Below are 25,074 nucleotides of genomic sequence, written 5' to 3'. Positions count from 1 at the left end.
ACACTCATTGGAATGTGACACCGCAGGAAACACTCACCGGAGACACCGTGCGACACACTCACCGGAAGGAGACACCGCAGGACACACTCACTGGGAGGAGACACCGCGGGTTACACTCACGGGGAGGAGACAACGCGGGACACACTCACGGGGAGGAGACACCGCGGGACACACTCACGGGGAGGAGACACCGCGGGACACACTCACGGGGAGGAGACATCGCGGGACACACTCACGGGCAGGAGACACCGCGGGACACACTCACGGGGAGGAGACACCGAAGGACACACTCAAGGGGAGGAGACACCGCGGGACACACTCACTGGAAGGAGACATCGCGGGACACGCTCACTGGAAGGAGACACCGCGGGACACACTCACTGGAAAGAGATACCGCGGGACACACTCTCTGGGAGGATACACCGTGGGACACAATCACTGGAAGGAGGCACCGCGAGCCTCACTCACTGGGAGGAGACACCGCGAGACACACTCACTGGAAGGAGACACCGCGGGACACACTCACTAGAAGTCGACACCGTGGGACACACTCACGAGAAGGAGACACGGCGGGACACACTCACTGGAAGGAGACACCGCGGGACACACTCACTAGAAGGAGACACCGCGGGACACAATCACTCGACGGAGACACCGTGAGACACACTCACCGGAAGGAGACACTGTGGGACACAATCACTGGAAGGAGACACCGCGGGACACACTCACTGGAAGGAGACACCGCGGGACCACAATCACTCAAAGGAGACACCACGAGACATACTCACCGGAAGGAGACACCGCGGGACACACTCACCGGAAGGAGACACCATGAGACACACTCACTGGAAGGAGACACCGCGGGAAACACTCACCAGAAGGAGACACCACGGGAAACACTCACTGGAAGGAGACTCTGTGGGGTACAATCACTGGAAGGAGACACCGCGGGACACACTCACTGGAAGGAGACACCGCGGTACACACTCACTGGAAGGAGATACCGCGAGACACACTCATTGGAATGAGACACCGCAGGAAACACTCACCGGAGACACCGTACGACACACTCACCGGAAGGAGACACCACAGGACACACTCACTGGGAGGAGACACCGCGGGAGACACTCACGGGGAGGAGACACCGCGGGACACACTCACAGGGAGGAGACACTGCGGGACACACTCACGGGGAGGAGACACCGCGGGACACACTCACGGGGAGGAGACACCGCGGGCACACTCACGGGGAGGAGACACCGCGGGACACACTCACGGGGAGGAGACACCGCGGGACACACTCACGGGGAGGAGACACCGCGGGACACACTCATGGGGAGGAGACACCGCGGGCACACTCACGGGGAGGAGACACCGCGGGACACACTCACGGGGAGGAGACACCGCGGGACACACTCATGGGGAGGAGACACCGCGGGACACACTCACTGGGAGGAGACACCGCGGGACACACTCACTGGAAAGAGATACCGTGGGACACACTCACTGGGAGGATACACCGTGGGACACAATCACTTGAAGGAGGCACCGCGAGACACACTCACTGGGAGGAGACACCGCGAGGCACACTCACTGGAAGGAGGCACCGTGGGACACACTCACTAGAAGTAGACACCGTGGGACACACTCACGAGAAGAAGACACGGCGGGACACACTCACTGGAAGGAGACACCGCGGGACACACTCACTAGAAGGAGACACCGCGGGACACAATCACTCGACGGAGACACCGTGAGACACACTCACCGGAAGGAGACACTGTGGGACACAATCACTGGAAGGAAACACCGCGGGACACACTCACTGGAAGGAGACACCGCGGGACCACAATCACTCAAAGGAGACACCGCGAGACACACTCACCGGAAGGAGACACCGCGGGACACACTCACCGGAAGGAGACACCATGAGACACACTCACTGGAAGGAGACACCGCGGGAAACACTCACCAGAAGGAGACACCACGGGAATCACTCACTGGAAGGAGACTCTGTGGGGTACAATCACTGGAAGGAGACACCGCGGGACACACTCAATGGAAGGAGACACTGCGGGACACACTCATTGGGAGGAGACACCGCGGGGCACAATCGCTGGAACGAGGCACCGCGAGACACACTCACTGGGAGGAGACACCGCGAGACACACTCACTGGAAGGAGACACCGCGAGACACACTCACTGGAAAGAAACACCGTGGGACACACTCACGAGAAGGAGACACGGCGGGACACACTCACTGGAAGGAGACACCGCGAGACACACTCACTGTAAGGAGACACCGCGGGACACACTCACTAGAAGGAGACACCGCGGGACACAATCACTCGACGGAGACACCGTGAGACACACTCACCGGAAGGAGACACTGTGGGACACAATCACTGGAAGGAGACACCGCGGGACACACTCACTGGAAGGAGACACCGCGGGACCACAATCACTCAAAGGAGACACCACGAGACATACTCACCGGAAGGAGACACCGCGGGACACACTCACCGGAAGGAGACACCATGAGACACACTCACTGGAAGGAGACACCGCGGGAAACACTCACCAGAAGGAGACACCACGGGAAACACTCACTGGAAGGAGACTCTGTGGGGTACAATCACTGGAAGGAGACACCGCGGTACACACTCACTGGAAGGAGATACCGCGAGACACACTCATTGGAATGAGACACCGCAGGAAACACTCACCGGAGACACCGTACGACACACTCACCGGAAGGAGACACCACAGGACACACTCACTGGGAGGAGACACCGCGGGATACACTCACGGGGAGGAGACACCGCGGGACACACTCACAGGGAGGAGACACCGCGGGACACACTCACGGGGAGGAGACACCGCGGGCACACTGACGGGGAGGAGACACCGCGGGACACACTCACGGGGAGGAGACACCGCGGGACACACTCATGGGGAGGAGACACCGCGGGACACACTCACTGGGAGGAGACACCGCGGGACACACTCACTGGAAAGAGATACCGTGGGACACACTCACTGGGAGGATACACCGTGGGACACAATCACTTGAAGGAGGCACCGCGAGACACACTCACTGGGAGGAGAGACCGCGAGGCACACTCACTGGAAGGAGGCACCGTGGGACACACTCACTAGAAGTAGACACCGTGGGACACACTCACGAGAAGAAGACACGGCGGGACACACTCACTGGAAGGAGACACCGCGGGACACACTCACTAGAAGGAGACACCGCGGGACACAATCACTCGACGGAGACACCGTGAGACACACTCACCGGAAGGAGACACTGTGGGACACAATCACTGGAAGGAAACACCGCGGGATACACTCACTGGAAGGAGACACCGCGGGACCACAATCACTCAAAGGAGACACCGCGAGACACACTCACCGGAAGGAGACACCGCGGGACACACTCACCGGAAGGAGACACCATGAGACACACTCACTGGAAGGAGACACCGCGGGAAACACTCACCAGAATGAGACACCACGGGAATCACTCACTGGAAGGAGACTCTGTGGGGTACAATCACTGGAAGGAGACACCGCGGGACACACTCAATGGAAGGAGACACTGCGGGACACACTCATTGGGAGGAGACACCGTGGGGCACAATCGCTGGAACGAGGCACCGCGAGACACACTCACTGGGAGGAGACACCGCGAGACACACTCACTGGAAGGAGACACCGCGAGACACACTCACTGGAAAGAAACACCGTGAGCCACACTCACTGGGAGACACCGCGGGACACACTCACTGAAAGGAGACACCGCGAGACACACTCACTGTAAGGAGACACCGCGGGACACACTTACTGGAAGGAGACACCGCGAGACACACTCATCGGAAGGAGACACTGTGGGACACAATCACTGGAAGGAGACAGCGCAGTAAACACTCACTAGAAGGAGACCGCGGGACACACTCACTGTAAGGAGATACCGCGGGACACACTCACTGTAAGGAGAGACCGCGGGACACACTCACGAGAAGGAGACACGGCGGGACACACTCACTGGAAGGAGACACCGCGGGACACACTCACTAGAAGGAGACACCGCGGGACACAATCACTCGACGGAGACACCGTGAGACACACTTACCGGAAGGAGACACTGTGGGACACAATCACTGGAAGGAAACACCGCGGGATACACTCACTGGAAGGAGACACCGCGGGACACACTTACTGGAAGGAGACACCGCGAGACACACTCATCGGAAGGAGACACCGTGAGACACACTCACCGGAAGGAGACACTGTGGGACACAATCACTGGAAGGAGACACCGCGGGACACACTCACTGGAAGGAGACACCGCGGGACCACAATCACTCAAAGGAGACACCGCGAGACACACTCACCGGAAGGAGACACCGCGGGACACACTCACCGGAAGGAGACACCATGAGACACACTCACTGGAAGGAGACACCGCGGGAAACACTCACCAGAAGGAGACACCACGGGAAACACTCACTGGAAGGAGACTCTGTGGGGTACAATCACTGGAAGGAGACACCGCGGGACACACTCACTGGAAGGAGACACCGCGGTACACACTCACTGGAAGGAGATACCGCGAGACACACTCATTGGAATGAGACACCGCAGGAAACACTCACCGGAGACACCGTACAACACACTCACCGGAAGGAGACACCGCAGGACACACTCACTGGGAGGAGACACCGCGGGACACACTCACAGGGAGGAGACACCGCGGGACACACTCACGGGGAGGAGACACCGCGGGACACACTCACGGGGAGGAGACACCGCGGGACACACTCACGGGGAGGAGACACCGCGGGACACACTCACGGGGAGGAGACACCGCGGGACACACTCATGGGGAGGAGACACCGCGGGACACACTCACTGGGAGGAGACACCGCGGGACACACTCACTGGAAAGAGATACCGCGGGACACACTCACTGGGAGGATACACCGTGGGACACAATCACTTGAAGGAGGCACCGCGAGACACACTCACTGGGAGGAGACACCGCGAGGCACACTCACTGGAAGGAGGCACCGTGGGACACACTCACTAGAAGTAGACACCGTGGGACACACTCACGAGAAGGAGACACGGCGGGACACACTCACTGGAAGGAGACACCGCGGGACACACTCTCTAGAAGGAGACACCGTGAGACACACTCACCGGAAGGAGACACTGTGGGACACACTCACTGGAAGGAGACACCGCGGGACCACAATCACTCAAAGGAGACACCGCGAGACACACTCACCGGAAGGAGACACCGCGGGACACACTCACCGGAAGGAGACACCACGGGAAACACTCACTGGAAGGAGACTCTGTGGGGTACAATCACTGGAAGGAGACACCGCGGGAAACACTCACCAGAAGGAGACACCACGGGAAACACTCACTGGAAGGAGACTCTGTGGGGTACAATCACTGGAAGGAGACACCGCGGGACACACTCACTGGAAGGAGACACCGCGGTACACACTCACTGGAAGGAGATACCGCGAGACACACTCATTGGAATGAGACACCGCAGGAAACACTCACCGGAGACACCGTGCGAGACACTCACCGGAAGGAGACACCGCAGGACACACTCACTGGGAGGAGACACCGCGGGATACACTCACGGGGAGGAGACACCACGGGACACACTCACGGGGAGGAGACACCGCGGGACACACTCACGGGGAGGAGACACCGCGGGACACACTCACGGGGAGGAGACACCGCGGGACACACTCACGGGGAGGAGACACCGCGGGACACACTCACGGGGAGGAGACACCGCGGGACACACTCATGGGGAGGAGACACCGCGGGACACACTCACTGGGAGGAGACACCGCGGGACACACTCACTGGAAAGAGATACCGCGGGACACACTCACTGGGAGGATACACCGTGGGACACAATCACTTGAAGGAGGCACCGCGAGACACACTCACTGGGAGGAGACACCACGAGGCACACTCACTGGAAGGAGGCACCGTGGGACACACTCACTAGAAGTAGACACCGTGGGACACACTCACGAGAAGGAGACACGGCGGGACACACTCACTAGAAGGAGACACCGTGAGACACACTCACCGGAAGGAGACACTGTGGGACACACTCACTGGAAGGAGACACCGCGGGACCAAAATCACTCAAAGGAGACACCGCGAGACACACTCACTGGAAGGAGACACCGCGGGACACACTCACTAGAAGGAGACACCGTGAGACACACTCACCGGAAGGAGACACTGTGGGAGACACTCACTGGAAGGAGACACCGCGGGACCAAAATCACTCAAAGGAGACACCGCGAGACACACTCACCGGAAGGAGACACCGCGGGACACACTCACCGGAAGGAGACACCATGAGACACACTCACTGGAAGGAGACACCGCGGGAAACACTCACCAGAAGGAGACACCGCGGGAATCACTCACTGGAAGGAGACTCTGTGGGGTACAATCACTGGAAGGAGACACCGCGGGACACACTCAATGGAAGGAGACACTGCGGGACACACTCATTGGGAGGAGACACCGCGGGGCACAATCGCTGGAAGGAGGCACCGCGAGACACACTCACTGGGAGGAGACACCGCGACACACACTCACTGGAAGGAGACACCGCGAGACACACTCACTGAAAGGAGACACTGCGAGACACACTCACTGTAAGGAGACACCGCGGGACACACTTACTGGAAGGAGACACCGCGAGACACACTCATCGGAAGGAGACACTGTGGGACACAATCACTGGAAGGAGACAGCGCAGTAAACACTCACTAGAAGGAGACCGCGGGACACACTCACTGTAAGGAGATACCGCGGGACACACTCACTGTAAGGAGTGACCGCGGGACACACTCACTGGAAGGTGACACCGCGGGAAACAATCACCGGAAGGAGACACCATGAGACACACTCACCGGAAGGATACACCGCGGGACACACTCACTGGAAGGAGACACCGCGGGACACACTCACTAGAAGGTGACAGCGTGGGACACACTCAAAAGAAGGAGACACCGCAGGACACAGTCACTGTAAGGAGACACCACGGGACACACTCACTGGAAGGAGACACAGTGAGACACACTCATCGGAAGGAGACACCGCGGGACACACTCACCGGAAGGAGACGCCGCGGGACACACTCACTGGAAGGAGACACCTTGAGACACACTCTCTGGAAGGAGACACCACAGGACACAATCACTGGAAGGAGACTTCCGCGGGACACACTCACCGGATGAAGACACCGTGAGACACACTCATCAGAAGGAGACACCGCGGGACACATTCACCAGAAGGAGATACCGCGGGACACACTCACCGGAAGGAGACACCATGAGACACACTCACTGGAAGGAGACACCGTGGGAAACACTCACTGGAAGGAGACACCGTGGGACACACTCACTGTAAGGAGACACCGCGGGACACACTCACTGTAAGGAGACACCGCGGGACACACTCACTGGAAGGAGACACCGCGAGACACACTCACCGGAAGGAGACACTGTGGGACACAATCACTGGAAGGAGACACCGCGGTAAACACTCACTAGAAGGAGACACCGCGGGACACACTCACTGGAAGGAGACACCATGGGAAAGAATCACTGAAAGGAGACACCGTGGGACACACTCACCGGAAGGAGACACCGTGGGACACACTCACCGGAAGGAGACACCGTGAGACACACTCATCAGATGGAGACACCTCGGGACACACTCACCAGAAGGAGACACCGCGGGACACACTAACCGGAAGGAGACACCATGAGACACACTCACTGGAAGGAGACACCGCGGGACACACTCACTGAAAGGAGACACCGCGGGACACACTTACTGGAAGGAGACACCGCGAGACACACTCATCGGAAGGAGACACTGTGGGACACAATCACTGGAAGGAGACAGCGCAGTAAACACTCACTAGAAGGAGACCGCGGGACACACTCACTGTAAGGAGATACCGCGGGACACACTCACTGTAAGGAGAGACCGCGGGACACACTCACGAGAAGGAGACACGGCGGGACACACTCACTGGAAGGAGACACCGCGGGACACACTCACTAGAAGGAGACACCGCGGGACACAATCACTCGACGGAGACACCGTGAGACACACTCACCGGAAGGAGACACTGTGGGACACAATCACTGGAAGGAGACACCGCGGGACACACTCACTGGAAGGAGACACCGCGGGACCACAATCACTCAAAGGAGACACCGCGAGACACACTCACCGGATGGAGACACCGCGGGACACAGTCACCGGAAGGAGACACCATGAGACACACTCACTGGAAGGAGACACCGCGGGAAACACTCACCAGAAGGAGACACCACGGGAAACACTCTCTGGAAGGAGACTCTGTGGGGTACAACCACTGGAAGGAGACACCGCGGGACACACTCATTGGAATGAGACACCGCAGGAAACACTCACCGGAGACACCGTACGACACACTCACCGGAAGGAGACACCGCAAGACACACTCACTGGGAGGAGACACCGCGGGATACACTCACGGGGAGGAGACACCGCGGGACACACTCACAGGGAGGAGACACCGCGGGACACACTCACGGGGAGGAGACACCGCGGGACACACTCACGGGGAGGAGACACCGCGGGACACACTCACGGGGAGGAGACACCGCGGGACACACTCACGGGGAGGAGACACCGCGGGACACACTCATGGGGAGGAGACACCGCGGGACACACTCACTGGGAGGAGACACCGCGGGGCACACTCACTGGAAAGAGATACCGCGGGACACACTCACTGGGAGGAGACACCGCGAGACACACTCACTGGGAGGAGACACCGCGAGGCACACTCACTGGAAGGAGGCACCGTGGGACACACTCACTAGAAGTAGACACCGTGGGACACACTCACCGGAAGGAGACACTGTGGGACACAATCACTGGAAGGAAACACCGCGGGACACACTCACTGGAAGGAGACACCGCGGGACCACAATCACTCAAAGGAGACACCGCGAGACACACTCACCGGAAGGAGACACCGCGGGACACACTCACCGGAAGGAGACACAATGAGACACACTCACTGGAAGGAGACACCGCGGGAAACACTCACCAGAAGGAGACACCACGGGAATCACTCACTGGAAGGAGACTCTGTGGGGTACAATCACTGGAAGGAGACACCGCGGGACACACTCAATTGAAGGAGACACTGCGGGACACACTCATTGGGAGGAGACACCGCGGGGCACAATCGCTGGAAGGAGGCACCGCGAGACACACTCACTGGGAGGAGACACCGCGAGACACACTCACTGGAAGGAGACACCGCGAGACACACTCACTGGAAGGAAACACCGTGAGCCACACTCACTGGGAGACACCGCAGGACACACTCACTGAAAGGAGACACTGCGAGACACACTCACTGTAAGGAGACACCGCGGGACACACTTACTGGAAGGAGACACCGCGAGACACACTCATCGGAAGGAGACACTGTGGGACACAATCACTGGAAGGAGACAGCGCAGTAAACACTCACTAGAAGGAGACCGCGGGACACACTCACTGTAAGGAGATACCGCGGGACACACTCACTGTAAGTAGTGACCGCGGGACACACTCACTGGAAGGTGACACCGCGGGAAACACTCACCGGAAGGAGACACCATGAGACACACTCACCGGAAGGATACACCGCGGGACACACTCACTGGAAGGAGACACCGCGGGACACACTCACTAGAAGGTGACAGCGTGGGACACACTCAAAAGAAGGAGACACCGCAGGACACAGTCACTGTAAGGAGACACCACGGGACACAGTCACTGGAAGGAGACACAGTGAGACACACTCATCGGAAGGAGACACCGCGGGACACACTCACCGGAAGGAGACACCGCGGGACACACTCACCGGAAGGAGACACCATGAGACACACTCACTGGAAGGAGACACCGCGGGACACACTCACTGAAAGGAGACACCGCGAGACACACTCACTGTATGGAGACACCGCGGGACACACTTACTGGAAGGAGACACCGCGAGACACACTCATCGGAAGGAGACACTGTGGGACACAATCACTGGAAGGAGACAGCGCAGTAAACACTCACTAGAAGGAGACCGCGGGACACACTCACTGTAAGGAGATACCGCGGGACACACTCACTGTAAGGAGAGACCGCGGGACACACTCACGAGAAGGAGACACGGCGGGACACACTCACTGGAAGGAGACACCGCGGGACACACTCACTAGAAGGAGACACCGTGAGACACACTCACCGGAAGGAGACACTGTGGGACACAATCACTGGAAGGAGACACCGCGGGACACACTCACTGGAAGGAGACACCGCGGGACCACAATCACTCAAAGGAGACACCGCGAGACACACTCACCGGAAGGAGACACCGCGGGACACACTCACCGGAAGGAGACACCATGAGACACACTCACTGGAAGGAGACACCGCGGGAAACACTCACCAGAAGGAGACACCACGGGAAACACTCACTGGAAGGAGACTCTGTGGGGTACAACCACTGGAAGGAGACACCGCGGGACACACTCACTGGAAGGAGACACCGCGGTACACACTCACTGGAAGGAGATACCGCGAGACACACTCATTGGAATGAGACACCGCAGGAAACACTCACCGGAGACACCGTACGACACACTCACCGGAAAGAGACACCGCAGGACACACTCACTGGGAGGAGACACCGCGGGATACACTCACGGGGAGGAGACACCGCGGGACACACTCACAGGGAGGAGACACCGCGGGACACACTCACGGGGAGGAGACACCGCGGGACACACTCACGGGGAGGAGACACCGCGGGACACACTCACGGGGAGGAGACACCGCGGGACACACTCACGGGGAGGAGACACCGCGGGACACACTCATGGGGAGGAGACACCGCGGGACACACTCACTGGGAGGAGACACCGCGGGGCACACTCACTGGAAAGAGATACCGCGGGATACACTCACTGGGAGGATACACCGTGGGACACAATCACTTGAAGGAGGCACCGCGAGACACACTCACTGGGAGGAGACACCGCGAGGCACACTCACTGGAAGGAGGCACCGTGGGACACACTCACTAGAAGTAGACACCGTGGGACACACTCACGAGAAGGAGACACGGCGGGACACACTCACTGGAAGGAGACACCGCGGGACACACTCACTAGAAGGAGACACCGTGAGACACACTCACCGGAAGGAGACACTGTGGGACACAATCACTGGAAGGAAACACCGCGGGACACACTCACTGGAAGGAGACACCGCGGGACCACAATCACTCAAAGGAGACACCGCGAGACACACTCACCGGAAGGAGACACCGCGGGACACACTCACCGGAAGGAGACACAATGAGACACACTCACTGGAAGGAGACACCGCGGGAAACACTCACCAGAAGGAGACACCACGGGAATCACTCACTGGAAGGAGACTCTGTGGGGTACAATCACTGGAAGGAGACACCGCGGGACACACTCAATGGAAGGAGACACTGCGGGACACACTCATTGGGAGGAGACACCGCGGGGCACAATCGCTGGAAGGAGGCACCGCGAGACACACTCACTGGGAGGAGACACCGCGAGACACACTCACTGGAAGGAGACACCGCGAGACACACTCACTGGAAGGAAACACCGTGAGCCACACTCACTGGGAGACACCGCGGGACACACTCACTGAAAGGAGACACTGCGAGACACACTCACTGTAAGGAGACACCGCGGGACACACTTACTGGAAGGAGACACCGCGAGACACACTCATCGGAAGGAGACACTGTGGGACACAATCACTGGAAGGAGACAGCGCAGTAAACACTCACTAGAAGGAGACCGCGGGACACACTCACTGTAAGGAGATACCGCGGGACACACTCACTGTAAGGAGTGACCGCGGGACACACTCACTGGAAGGTGACACCGCGGGAAACACTCACCGGAAGGAGACACCATGAGACACACTCACCGGAAGGATACACCGCGGGACACACTCACTGGAAGGAGACACCGCGGGACACACTCACTAGAAGGTGACAGCGTGGGACACACTCAAAAGAAGGAGACACCACGGGACACAATCACTGGAAGGAGACACAGTGAGACACACTCATCGGAAGGAGACACCGCGGGACACACTCACTGGAAGGAGACTTCCGCGGGACACACTCACCGGATGAAGACACCGTGGGACACACTCACCGGAAGGAGACACCGTGAGACACACTCATCAGAAGGAGACACCGCGGGACACATTCACCAGAAGGAGATACCGCGGGACACACTCACCGGAAGGAGACACCATGAGACACACTCACTGGAAGGAGACACCACGGGAAACACTCACCGGAAGGAGACACCATGAGACACACTCACTGGAAGGAGACACCGTGGGAAACACTCACTGGAAGGAGACACCGTGGGAAACACTCACTGGAAGGAGACACCGCGGGACACACTCACTGGAAGGAGACACCGCGAGACACACTCACCGGAAGGAGACACCACGGGAAACACTCACCGGAAGGAAACACCACGGGACACACTCACTGGAAGGAGACACCGCGGGACACACTCACCGGAAGGAGACACCGCGGGACACACTCACCGGAAGGAGACACCGCGGGACACACTCACTGGAAGGAGACAGTGCGGGACACACTCACTGGGAGGAGACACCGCGGGACACACTCACGGGAAAGGAGACAACGCAGGACACACTCACGGGGAGGAGACACCGCGGCACACACTCACGGGGAGGAGGTACCGCGGGACACAATCACCGGAAGGAGACACCGCGGGACACACTCACTGAAAGGAGACACCGCGGGACACTCTCACTGGAAGGAGACACCGCGGTACACACTCACTGGAAGGAGATACCGCGAGACACACTCATTGGAATGAGACACTGCAGGAAACACTCACCGGAGACACCGTGCGACACACTCACCGGAAGGAGACACCGCAGGACACACTCACTGGGAGGAGACACCGCGGCATACACTCACGGGGAGGAGACACCGCGGGACACACTCACGGAGATGAGACACCGCGGGACACACTCACGGGGAGGAGACACCGCGGGACACACTCACGGGGAGGAGACACCGCGGGACACACTCATGGGGAGGAGACACCGCGTGACACACTCACTGGGAGGAGACACCGCGGGGCACACTCACTGGAAGGAGACCCCGCGAGACACACTCACTGGAAAGAGATACCGCGGGACACACTCACTGGGAGGATATACCGTGGGACACAATCACTGGAAGGAGGCACCGCGAGACACACTCACTGGGAGGAGACACCGCGAGACACACTCACTGGAAGGAGACACTGCAGGACACACTCACGGGGAGGAGACACCGTGGGACACATGCATGGGGAGGAGACTCCGCGGGACACACTCATGGGGGGGAGATACCGCGGGACACACTCACTGGGAGGAGACACCGTGGGACACATGCACGGGGAGGAGACTCCGCGGGACACACTCATGGGGGGGAGATACCACGGGACACAATCACTGGGAGGAGACACCGTGGGGCACACTCACTGGAAGGAGACACCGCGGGACACACTCACTGGAAGGAGACACCGCAGGACACACTCACTGGGAGGAGACACTGTGGGACAAAATCATTGGAAGGAGACACCGCGAGACACACTCACTGGGAGGAGACACCGCGAGACACACTCACTGGAAGGTGACACCGTGGGACACACTCACTAGAAGGAGACTCCGCGGGGCACACTCACCAGAAGGAGACACCGTGGGACACACTCACTGGAAGGAGACACCGCGGGACACTCTCACCGGAAGGAGTCACCATGAGACACACTCATCGGAAGGAGACACCGTGGGACACACTCACCGGAAGGAGGCACCACGGGACACACTCACTGGAAGGAGACACCGTGAGACACACTCACTGGAAGGAGACACCGCGGGACACACTCACTAGAAGTAGACACCGCGGGACACACTCACTAGAAGGAGACACGGCGGGACACACTCACTGGAAGGAGACACCGCGGGACACACTCACTAGAAGGAGACACCGCGGGACACAATCACTCGACGGAGACACCGTGAGACACACTCATCGGAAGGAGACACCGCGGGACACACTCACCGGAAGGAGACACCGCGGGACACACTCACTGGAAGGAGACAGCTTGAGACACACTCTCTGGAAGGAGACACCACAGGACACAATCACTGGAAGGAGACTTCCGCGGGACACACTCACCGGATGAAGACACCGTGGGACACACTCACTGGAAGGAGACACCGTGAGACACACTCATCAGAAGGAGACACCGCGGGACACATTCACCAGAAGGAGATACCGCGGGACACACTCACCGGAAGGAGACACCATGAGACACACTCACTGGAAGGAGACACCGCGGGAAACACTCACCGGAAGGAGACACCATGAGACACACTCACTGGAAGGAGACACCGCGGGAAACACTCACCAGAAGGAGACACCATGAGACACACTCAATGGAAGGAGACACCGTGGGAAACACTCACTGGAAGGAGACACCGTGGGACACACTCTCTGTAAGGAGACACCGCGGGACACACTCACTGGAAGGAGACACCGCGAGACACACTCACTGGAAGGAGACACTGTGGGACACAATCACTGGAAGGAGACACCGCGGTAAACAATCACTAGAAGGAGACACCGCGGGACACACTCACTGGAAGGAGACACCATGGGAAACAATCACTGAAAGGAGACACCGCGGGACACACTCACTGGAAGGAGACACCGTGGGACACACTCACCGGAAGGAGACACCGTGAGACACACTCATCAGATGGAGACACCTCGGGACACACTCACCGGAAGGAGACACCATGAGACACACTCACTGGAAGGAGACACCGCGGGAAACACTCACCGGAAGGAGACACCACGGGACACACTCACTGGAAGGAGACACCGCGGGACACACTCACCGGAAGGAGACACCGCGGGACACACTCACCGGAAGGAGACACCGCGGGAAACACTCACTGGAAGGAGACAGTGCGGGACACACTCACTGGAAGGAGACACCACAGGACACACTCACTGGGAGGTGACACCGCGGGACACACTCACTGGGAGGAGACACCGCGGGACACACTCACGGGAAAGGAGACAACGCAGGACACACTCACGGGGAGGAGACACCGCGGCACACACTCACGGGGAGGAGGTACCGCGGGACACAATCACCGGAAGGAGACACCGCGGGACACACTCACTGAAAGGAGACACCGCGGGACACTCTCACTGGAAGGAGACACCGCGGTACACACTCACTGGAAGGAGATACCGCGAGACACACTCATTGGAATGAGACACTGCAGGAAACACTCACCGGAGACACCGTGCGACACACTCACCGGAAGGAGACACCGCAGGACACACTCACTGGGAGGAGACACCGCGGCATACACTCACGGGGAGGAGACACCACGGGACACACTCACGGGGAGGAGACACCGCGGGACACACTCACGGGGAGGAGACACCGCGGGACACACTCACGGGGAGGAGACACCGCGGGACACACTCATGGGGAGGAGACACCGCGGGACACACTCACTGGGAGGAGACACCGCGGGGCACACTCACTGGAAGGAGACATCGCGGGACACACTCACTGGAAGGAGACACCGCGGGACACACTCACTGGAAGGAGATACCGCGGGACACACTCACTGGGAGGATATACCGTGGGACACAATCACTGGAAGGAGGCACCGCGAGACACACTCACTGGGAGGAGACACCGCGAGACACACTCACTGGAAGGAGACACCGCAGGACACACTCACGGGGAGGAGACACCGTGGGACACATGCATGGGGAGGAGACTCCGCGGGACACACTCATGGGGGGAGATCCCGCCGGACACACTCACTGGGAGGAGACACCGTGGGACACATGCATGGGGAGGAGACTCCGCGGGACACACTCATGGGGGGGAGATACCACGGGACACACTCACTGGGAGGAGACACCGTGGGGCACACTCACTGGAAGGAGACACCGCGGGGCACACTCACTGGAAGGAGACACCGCGGGACACACTCACTGGGAGGAGACACTGTGGGACAAAATCATTGGAAGGAGACACCGCGAGACACACTCACTGGGAGGAGACACCGCGAGACACTCTCACTGGAAGGTGACACCGTGGGACACACTCACTAGAAGGAGACTCCGCGGGGCACACTCACCAGAAGGAGACACCGTGGGACACACTCACTGGAAGGAGACACCGCGGGACACTCTCACCGGAAGGAGTCACCATGAGACACACTCATCGGAAGGAGACACCGTGGGACACACTCACCGGAAGGAGACACCACGGGACACACTCACTGGAAGGAGACACCGTGAGACACACTCACTGGAAGGAGACACCGCGGGACACACTCACTAGAAGTAGACACTGTGGGACACACTCACTAGAAGGAGACACGGCGGGACACACTCACTGGAAGGAGACACCGCGGGACACACTCACTAGAAGGAGACACCGCGGGACACAATCACTCGACGGAGACACCGTGAGACACACTCACCAGAAGGAGACACTGTGGGACACAATCACTGGAAGGAGACACCGCGGGACACACTCACTGGAAGGAGACACCGCGGGACCACAATCACTCAAAGGAGACACCGTGAGACACACTCACCGGAAGGAGATACCGCGGGACACACTCACCGGAAGGAGACACCATGAGACACACTCACTGGAAGGAGACACTGTGGGAAACACTCACCAGAAGGAGACACCACGGGACACACTCACTGGAAGGAGACACCGCGGGAAACAATCACCGGAAGGAGACACCGCGGGACACACTCACTGGAAGGAGACACGGCGGGACACACTCACCGGAAGGAGACAGCGCGGGAAACACTCACTGGAAGGAGACAGCGCGGGACACACTCAATGGAAGGAGACACCGCAGGACACACTCACTGGAAGGAGACACCGCGAGACACATTCACTGGAAGGAGACACAGCGGGAAACACTCACCGGAGACACCGTGCGACACATTCACCGGAAGTAGACACCACAGGACACACTCACTGGGACGTGAGACCGCTGGACACACTCACGGGGAGGAGACACTGCGGGACACACTCACGGGTAGGAGACACGGCAGGAAACACTCACTGGAAGGAGACACCGCGGGACACACTCACCGGAACGAGACACCGCGGGAAACACTCACTGGAAGGAGACAGCGCGGGACACACTCACTGGAAAGAGACACCGCGAGACACACTCACTGGAAGGAGACACCGCGGGAAACACTCACCGGAGACAGCGTGCGACACATTCACCGGAAGTAGACACCACAGGACACACTCACTGGGAGGTGACACCGCGGGACACACTCACTGGGAGGAGACACCACGGGACACACTCATGGGGAGGAGACACCGCGGGACACACTCACGGGGAGGAGACACCGCGGGACACACTCACGGGGAGGAGACACCGCGGGACACACTCACCGGAAGGAGACACCGCGGGACACACTCACTGAAAGGAGACACCGCGGGACACACTCACTGGAAGGAGACACTGCGGGACACACTCACTGAAAGGAGACACCGCGGGACACACTCATTGGAAGGAGACACCACAGGAAACACTCACCGGAGACACCGTGCGAGACACTCACCGGAAGGAGACATCGCAGGACACACTCACTGGGAGGAGACACCGCGGGATACACTCACGGGGAGGAGACACCGCGGGACACACTCACTGGGAGGAGACACCGTGGGGCACACTCACTGGAAGGAGACACCGCGGGACACACTCATGGGGAGGAGATACCGCGGGACACACTCACTGGAAGGAGACACCGCGGGACACACTCACTGGAAGGAGACACCGCGGGACACACTCACTGGGAGGAAACACTGTGGGACACTCTCACCGGAAGGACTCACCATGAGACACACTCATCGGAAGGAGACACCGCGGGACACACTCACCGGAAGGAGACACCATGAGACACACTCACTGGATGGAGACACCGTGGGAAACACTCACCAGAAGGAGACACCACGGGACACTCACTGGAAGGAGACACCGCGGGAAACAATCACCGGAAGGAGACACCGTGGGACACACTCACTGGAAGGAGACACCGCGGGACACACTCACCGGAAGAAGACAGCGCGGGAAACACTCACTGGAAGGAGACAGCGCGGTACACACTCACTGGAAGGAGACACCGCAGGACACACTCACTGGAAGGAGACACCGCGAGACACATTCACTGGAAGGAGACACAGCGGGAAACACTCACCGGAGACACCGTGCGACACATTCACCGGAAGTAGACACCACAGGACACACTCACTGGGACGTGACACCGTTGGACACACTCACGGGGAGGAGACACCGCGGGACACACTCACGGGTAGGAGACACGGCGGGAAACACTCACTGGAAGGAGACACCGCGGGACACACTCACCGGAACGAGACACCGCGGGAAACACTCACTGGAAGGAGACAGCGCGGGTCACACTCACTGGAAAGAGACACCGCGAGACACACTCACTGGAAGGAGACACAGCGGGAAACACTCACCGGAGACACCGTGCGACACATTCACCGGAAGTAGACACCACAGGACACACTCACTGGGACGTGACACCGCGGGACACACTCACTGGGAGGAGACACCACGGGACACACTCATGGGGAGGAGACACCGCGGGACACACTCACGGGGAGGAGACACCGTGGGACACACTCACGGGGAGGAGACACGGCGGGAAACACTCACTGGAAGGAGACACCGCGGGACACACTCACCGGAACGAGACACCGCGGGAAACACTCACTGGAAGGAGACAGCGCGGGTCACACTCACTGGAAAGAGACACCGCGAGACACACTCACTGGAAGGAGACACAGCGGGAAACACTCACCGGAGACACCGTGCGACACATTCACCGGAAGTAGACACCACAGGACACACTCACCTGGAGGTGACACCGCGGGACACACTCACTGGGAGGAGACACCACGGGACACACTCATGGGGAGGAGACACCGCGGGACACACTCACGGGGAGGAGACACCGTGGGACACACTCACGGGGAGGAGACACCACGGGACACACTCACGGGGAGGAGACACCGCGGGACACACTCACGGGGAGGAGACACCGTGGGACACACTCACGGGGAGGAGACACCACGGGACACACTCACCGGAAGGAGACACCGCGGGACACACTCACTGAAAGGAGACACCGCGGGACACACTCACTGGAAGGAGACGCTGCGGGACACACTCATTGGAAGGAGACACCACAGGAAACACTCACCGGAGACACCGTGCGAGACACTCACCGGAAGGAGACACCGCAGGACACACTCACTGGAAGGAGACACTGCGGGACACACTCACTGAAAGGAGACACCGCGGGACACACTCATGGGGAGGAGACACCGCGGGACACACTCACGGGGAGGAGACACCGCGGGACACACTCACGGGGAGGAGACACCGCGGGACACACTCACCGGAAGGAGACACCGCGGGACACACTCACTGAAAGGAGACACCGCGGGACACACTCACTGGAAGGAGACACTGCGGGACACACTCACTGAAAGGAGACACCGCGGGACACACTCATTGGAAGGAGACACCACAGGAAACACTCACCGGAGACACCGTGCGAGACACTCACCGGAAGGAGACACCGCAGGACACACTCACTGGGAGGAGACACCGCGGGATACACTCACGGGGAGGAGACACCGCGGGACACACTCACTGGGAGGAGACACCGTGGGGCACACTCACTGGAAGGAGACACCGCGGGACACACTCATGGGGAGGAGATACCGCGGGACACACTCACTGGAAGGAGACACCGCGGGACACACTCACTGGAAGGAGACACCGCGGGACACACTCACTGGGAGGAGACACTGTGGGACACTCTCACCGGAAGGACTCACCATGAGACACACTCATCGGAAGGAGACACCGCGGGACACACTCACCGGAAGGAGACACCATGAGACACACTCACTGGATGGAGACACCGTGGGAAACACTCACCAGAAGGAGACACCACGGGACACTCACTGGAAGGAGACACCGCGGGAAACAATCACCGGAAGGAGACACCGTGGGACACACTCACTGGAAGGAGACACCGCGAGACACATTCACTGGAAGGAGACACAGCGGGAAACACTCACCGGAGACACCGTGCGACACATTCACCGGAAGTAGACACCACAGGACACACTCACTGGGACGTGACACCGTTGGACACACTCACGGGGAGGAGACACCGCGGGACACACTCACGGGTAGGAGACACGGCGGGAAACACTCACTGGAAGGAGACACCGCGGGACACACTCACCGGAACGAGACACCGCGGGAAACACTCACTGGAAGGAGACAGCGCGGCATACACTCACGGGGAGGAGACACCACGGGACACACTCACGGGGAGGAGACACCGCGGGACACACTCACGGGGAGGAGACACCGCGGGACACACTCACGGGGAGGAGACACCGCGGGACACACTCATGGGGAGGAGACACCGCGGGACACACTCACTGGGAGGAGACACCGCGGGGCACACTCACTGGAAGGAGACATCGCGGGACACACTCACTGGAAGGAGACACCGCGGGACACACTCACTGGAAGGAGATACCGCGGGACACACTCACTGGGAGGATATACCGTGGGACACAATCACTGGAAGGAGGCACCGCGAGACACACTCACTGGGAGGAGACACCGCGAGACACACTCACTGGAAGGAGACACCGCAGGACACACTCACGGGGAGGAGACACCGTGGGACACATGCATGGGGAGGAGACTCCGCGGGACACACTCATGGGGGGAGATACCGCGGGACACACTCACTGGGAGGAGACACCGTGGGACACATGCATGGGGAGGAGACTCTGCGGGACACACTCATGGGGGGGAGATACCACGGGACACACTCACTGGGAGGAGACACCGTGGGGCACACTCACTGGAAGGAGACACCGCGGGACACTCTCACCGGAAGGAGTCACCATGAGACACACTCATCGGAAGGAGACACCGTGGGACACACTCACCGGAAGGAGACACCACGGGACACACTCACTGGAAGGAGACACCGTGAGACACACTCACTGGAAGGAGACACCGCGGGACACACTCACTAGAAGTAGACACTGTGGGACACACTCACTAGAAGGAGACACGGCGGGACACACTCACTGGAAGGAGACACCGCGGGACACACTCACTAGAAGGAGACACCGCGGGACACAATCACTCGACGGAGACACCGTGAGACACACTCACCAGAAGGAGACACTGTGGGACACAATCACTGGAAGGAGACACCGCGGGACACACTCACTGGAAGGAGACACCGCGGGACCACAATCACTCAAAGGAGACACCGCGAGACACACTCACCGGAAGGAGATACCGCGGGACACACTCACCGGAAGGAGACACCATGAGACACACTCACTGGAAGGAGACACCGTGGGAAACACTCACCAGAAGGAGACACCACGGGACACACTCACTGGAAGGAGACACCGCGGGACACACTCACCGGAAGGAGACAGCGCGGGAAACACTCACTGGAAGGAGACAGCGCGGGACACACTCAATGGAAGGAGACACCGCAGGACACACTCACTGGAAGGAGACACCGCGAGACACATTCACTGGAAGGAGACACAGCGGGAAACACTCACCGGAGACACCGTGCGACACATTCACCGGAAGTAGACACCACAGGACACACTCACTGGGACGTGAGACCGCTGGACACACTCACGGGGAGGAGACACTGCGGGACACACTCACGGGTAGGAGACACGGCAGGAAACACTCACTGGAAGGAGACACCGCGGGACACACTCACCGGAACGAGACACCGCGGGAAACACTCACTGGAAGGAGACAGCGCGGGACACACTCACTGGAAAGAGACACCGCGAGACACACTCACTGGAAGGAGACACCGCGGGAAACACTCACCGGAGACAGCGTGCGACACATTCACCGGAAGTAGACACCACAGGACACACTCACTGGGAGGTGACACCGCGGGACACACTCACTGGGAGGAGACACCACGGGACACACTCATGGGGAGGAGACACCGCGGGACACACTCACGGGGAGGAGACACCGCGGGACACACTCACGGGGAGGAGACACCGCGGGACACACTCATGGGGAGGAGACACCGCGGGACACACTCACTGGGAGGAGACACCGCGGGACACACTCACTGGAAAGAGATACCGCGGGACACACTCACTGGGAGGATACACCGTGGGACACAATCACTTGAAGGAGGCACCGCGAGACACACTCACTGGGAGGAGACACCGCGAGGCACACTCACTGGAAGGAGGCACCGTGGGACACACTCACTAGAAGTAGACACCGTGGGACACACTCACGAGAAGGAGACACGGCGGGACACACTCACTAGAAGGAGACACCGTGAGACACACTCACCGGAAGGAGACACTGTGGGACACACTCACTGGAAGGAGACACCGCGGGACCAAAATCACTCAAAGGAGACACCGCGAGACACACTCACTGGAAGGAGACACCGCGGGACACACTCACTAGAAGGAGACACCGTGAGACACACTCACCGGAAGGAGACACTGTGGGAGACACTCACTGGAAGGAGACACCGCGGGACCAAAATCACTCAAAGGAGACACCGCGAGACACACTCACCGGAAGGAGACACCGCGGGACACACTCACCGGAAGGAGACACCATGAGACACACTCACTGGAAGGAGACACCGCGGGAAACACTCACCAGAAGGAGACACCGCGGGAATCACTCACTGGAAGGAGACTCTGTGGGGTACAATCACTGGAAGGAGACACCGCGGGACACACTCAATGGAAGGAGACACTGCGGGACACACTCATTGGGAGGAGACACCGCGGGGCACAATCGCTGGAAGGAGGCACCGCGAGACACACTCACTGGGAGGAGACACCGCGACACACACTCACTGGAAGGAGACACCGCGAGACACACTCACTGAAAGGAGACACTGCGAGACACACTCACTGTAAGGAGACACCGCGGGACACACTTACTGGAAGGAGACACCGCGAGACACACTCATCGGAAGGAGACACTGTGGGACACAATCACTGGAAGGAGACAGCGCAGTAAACACTCACTAGAAGGAGACCGCGGGACACACTCACTGTAAGGAGATACCGCGGGACACACTCACTGTAAGGAGTGACCGCGGGACACACTCACTGGAAGGTGACACCGCGGGAAACAATCACCGGAAGGAGACACCATGAGACACACTCACCGGAAGGATACACCGCGGGACACACTCACTGGAAGGAGACACCGCGGGACACACTCACTAGAAGGTGACAGCGTGGGACACACTCAAAAGAAGGAGACACCGCAGGACACAGTCACTGTAAGGAGACACCACGGGACACACTCACTGGAAGGAGACACAGTGAGACACACTCATCGGAAGGAGACACCGCGGGACACACTCACCGGAAGGAGACGCCGCGGGACACACTCACTGGAAGGAGACACCTTGAGACACACTCTCTGGAAGGAGACACCACAGGACACAATCACTGGAAGGAGACTTCCGCGGGACACACTCACCGGATGAAGACACCGTGAGACACACTCATCAGAAGGAGACACCGCGGGACACATTCACCAGAAGGAGATACCGCGGGACACACTCACCGGAAGGAGACACCATGAGACACACTCACTGGAAGGAGACACCGTGGGAAACACTCACTGGAAGGAGACACCGTGGGACACACTCACTGTAAGGAGACACCGCGGGACACACTCACTGTAAGGAGACACCGCGGGACACACTCACTGGAAGGAGACACCGCGAGACACACTCACCGGAAGGAGACACTGTGGGACACAATCACTGGAAGGAGACACCGCGGTAAACACTCACTAGAAGGAGACACCGCGGGACACACTCACTGGAAGGAGACACCATGGGAAAGAATCACTGAAAGGAGACACCGTGGGACACACTCACCGGAAGGAGACACCGTGGGACACACTCACCGGAAGGAGACACCGTGAGACACACTCATCAGATGGAGACACCTCGGGACACACTCACCAGAAGGAGACACCGCGGGACACACTAACCGGAAGGAGACACCATGAGACACACTCACTGGAAGGAGACACCGCGGGACACACTCACTGAAAGGAGACACCGCGGGACACACTTACTGGAAGGAGACACCGCGAGACACACTCATCGGAAGGAGACACTGTGGGACACAATCACTGGAAGGAGACAGCGCAGTAAACACTCACTAGAAGGAGACCGCGGGACACACTCACTGTAAGGAGATACCGCGGGACACACTCACTGTAAGGAGAGACCGCGGGACACACTCACGAGAAGGAGACACGGCGGGACACACTCACTGGAAGGAGACACCGCGGGACACACTCACTAGAAGGAGACACCGCGGGACACAATCACTCGACGGAGACACCGTGAGACACACTCACCGGAAGGAGACACTGTGGGACACAATCACTGGAAGGAGACACCGCGGGACACACTCACTGGAAGGAGACACCGCGGGACCACAATCACTCAAAGGAGACACCGCGAGACACACTCACCGGATGGAGACACCGCGGGACACAGTCACCGGAAGGAGACACCATGAGACACACTCACTGGAAGGAGACACCGCGGGAAACACTCACCAGAAGGAGACACCACGGGAAACACTCACTGGAAGGAGACTCTGTGGGGTACAACCACTGGAAGGAGACACCGCGGGACACACTCACTGGAAGGAGACACC

This window comes from Somniosus microcephalus, chromosome 7, assembly GCF_052327205.1.
Source record: "Somniosus microcephalus isolate GS21.2 chromosome 7, FLI_Smic_1.0, whole genome shotgun sequence".
Taxonomy (NCBI): domain Eukaryota; kingdom Metazoa; phylum Chordata; class Chondrichthyes; order Squaliformes; family Somniosidae; genus Somniosus; species Somniosus microcephalus.
This window is presented reverse-complemented; position numbering follows the sequence as displayed.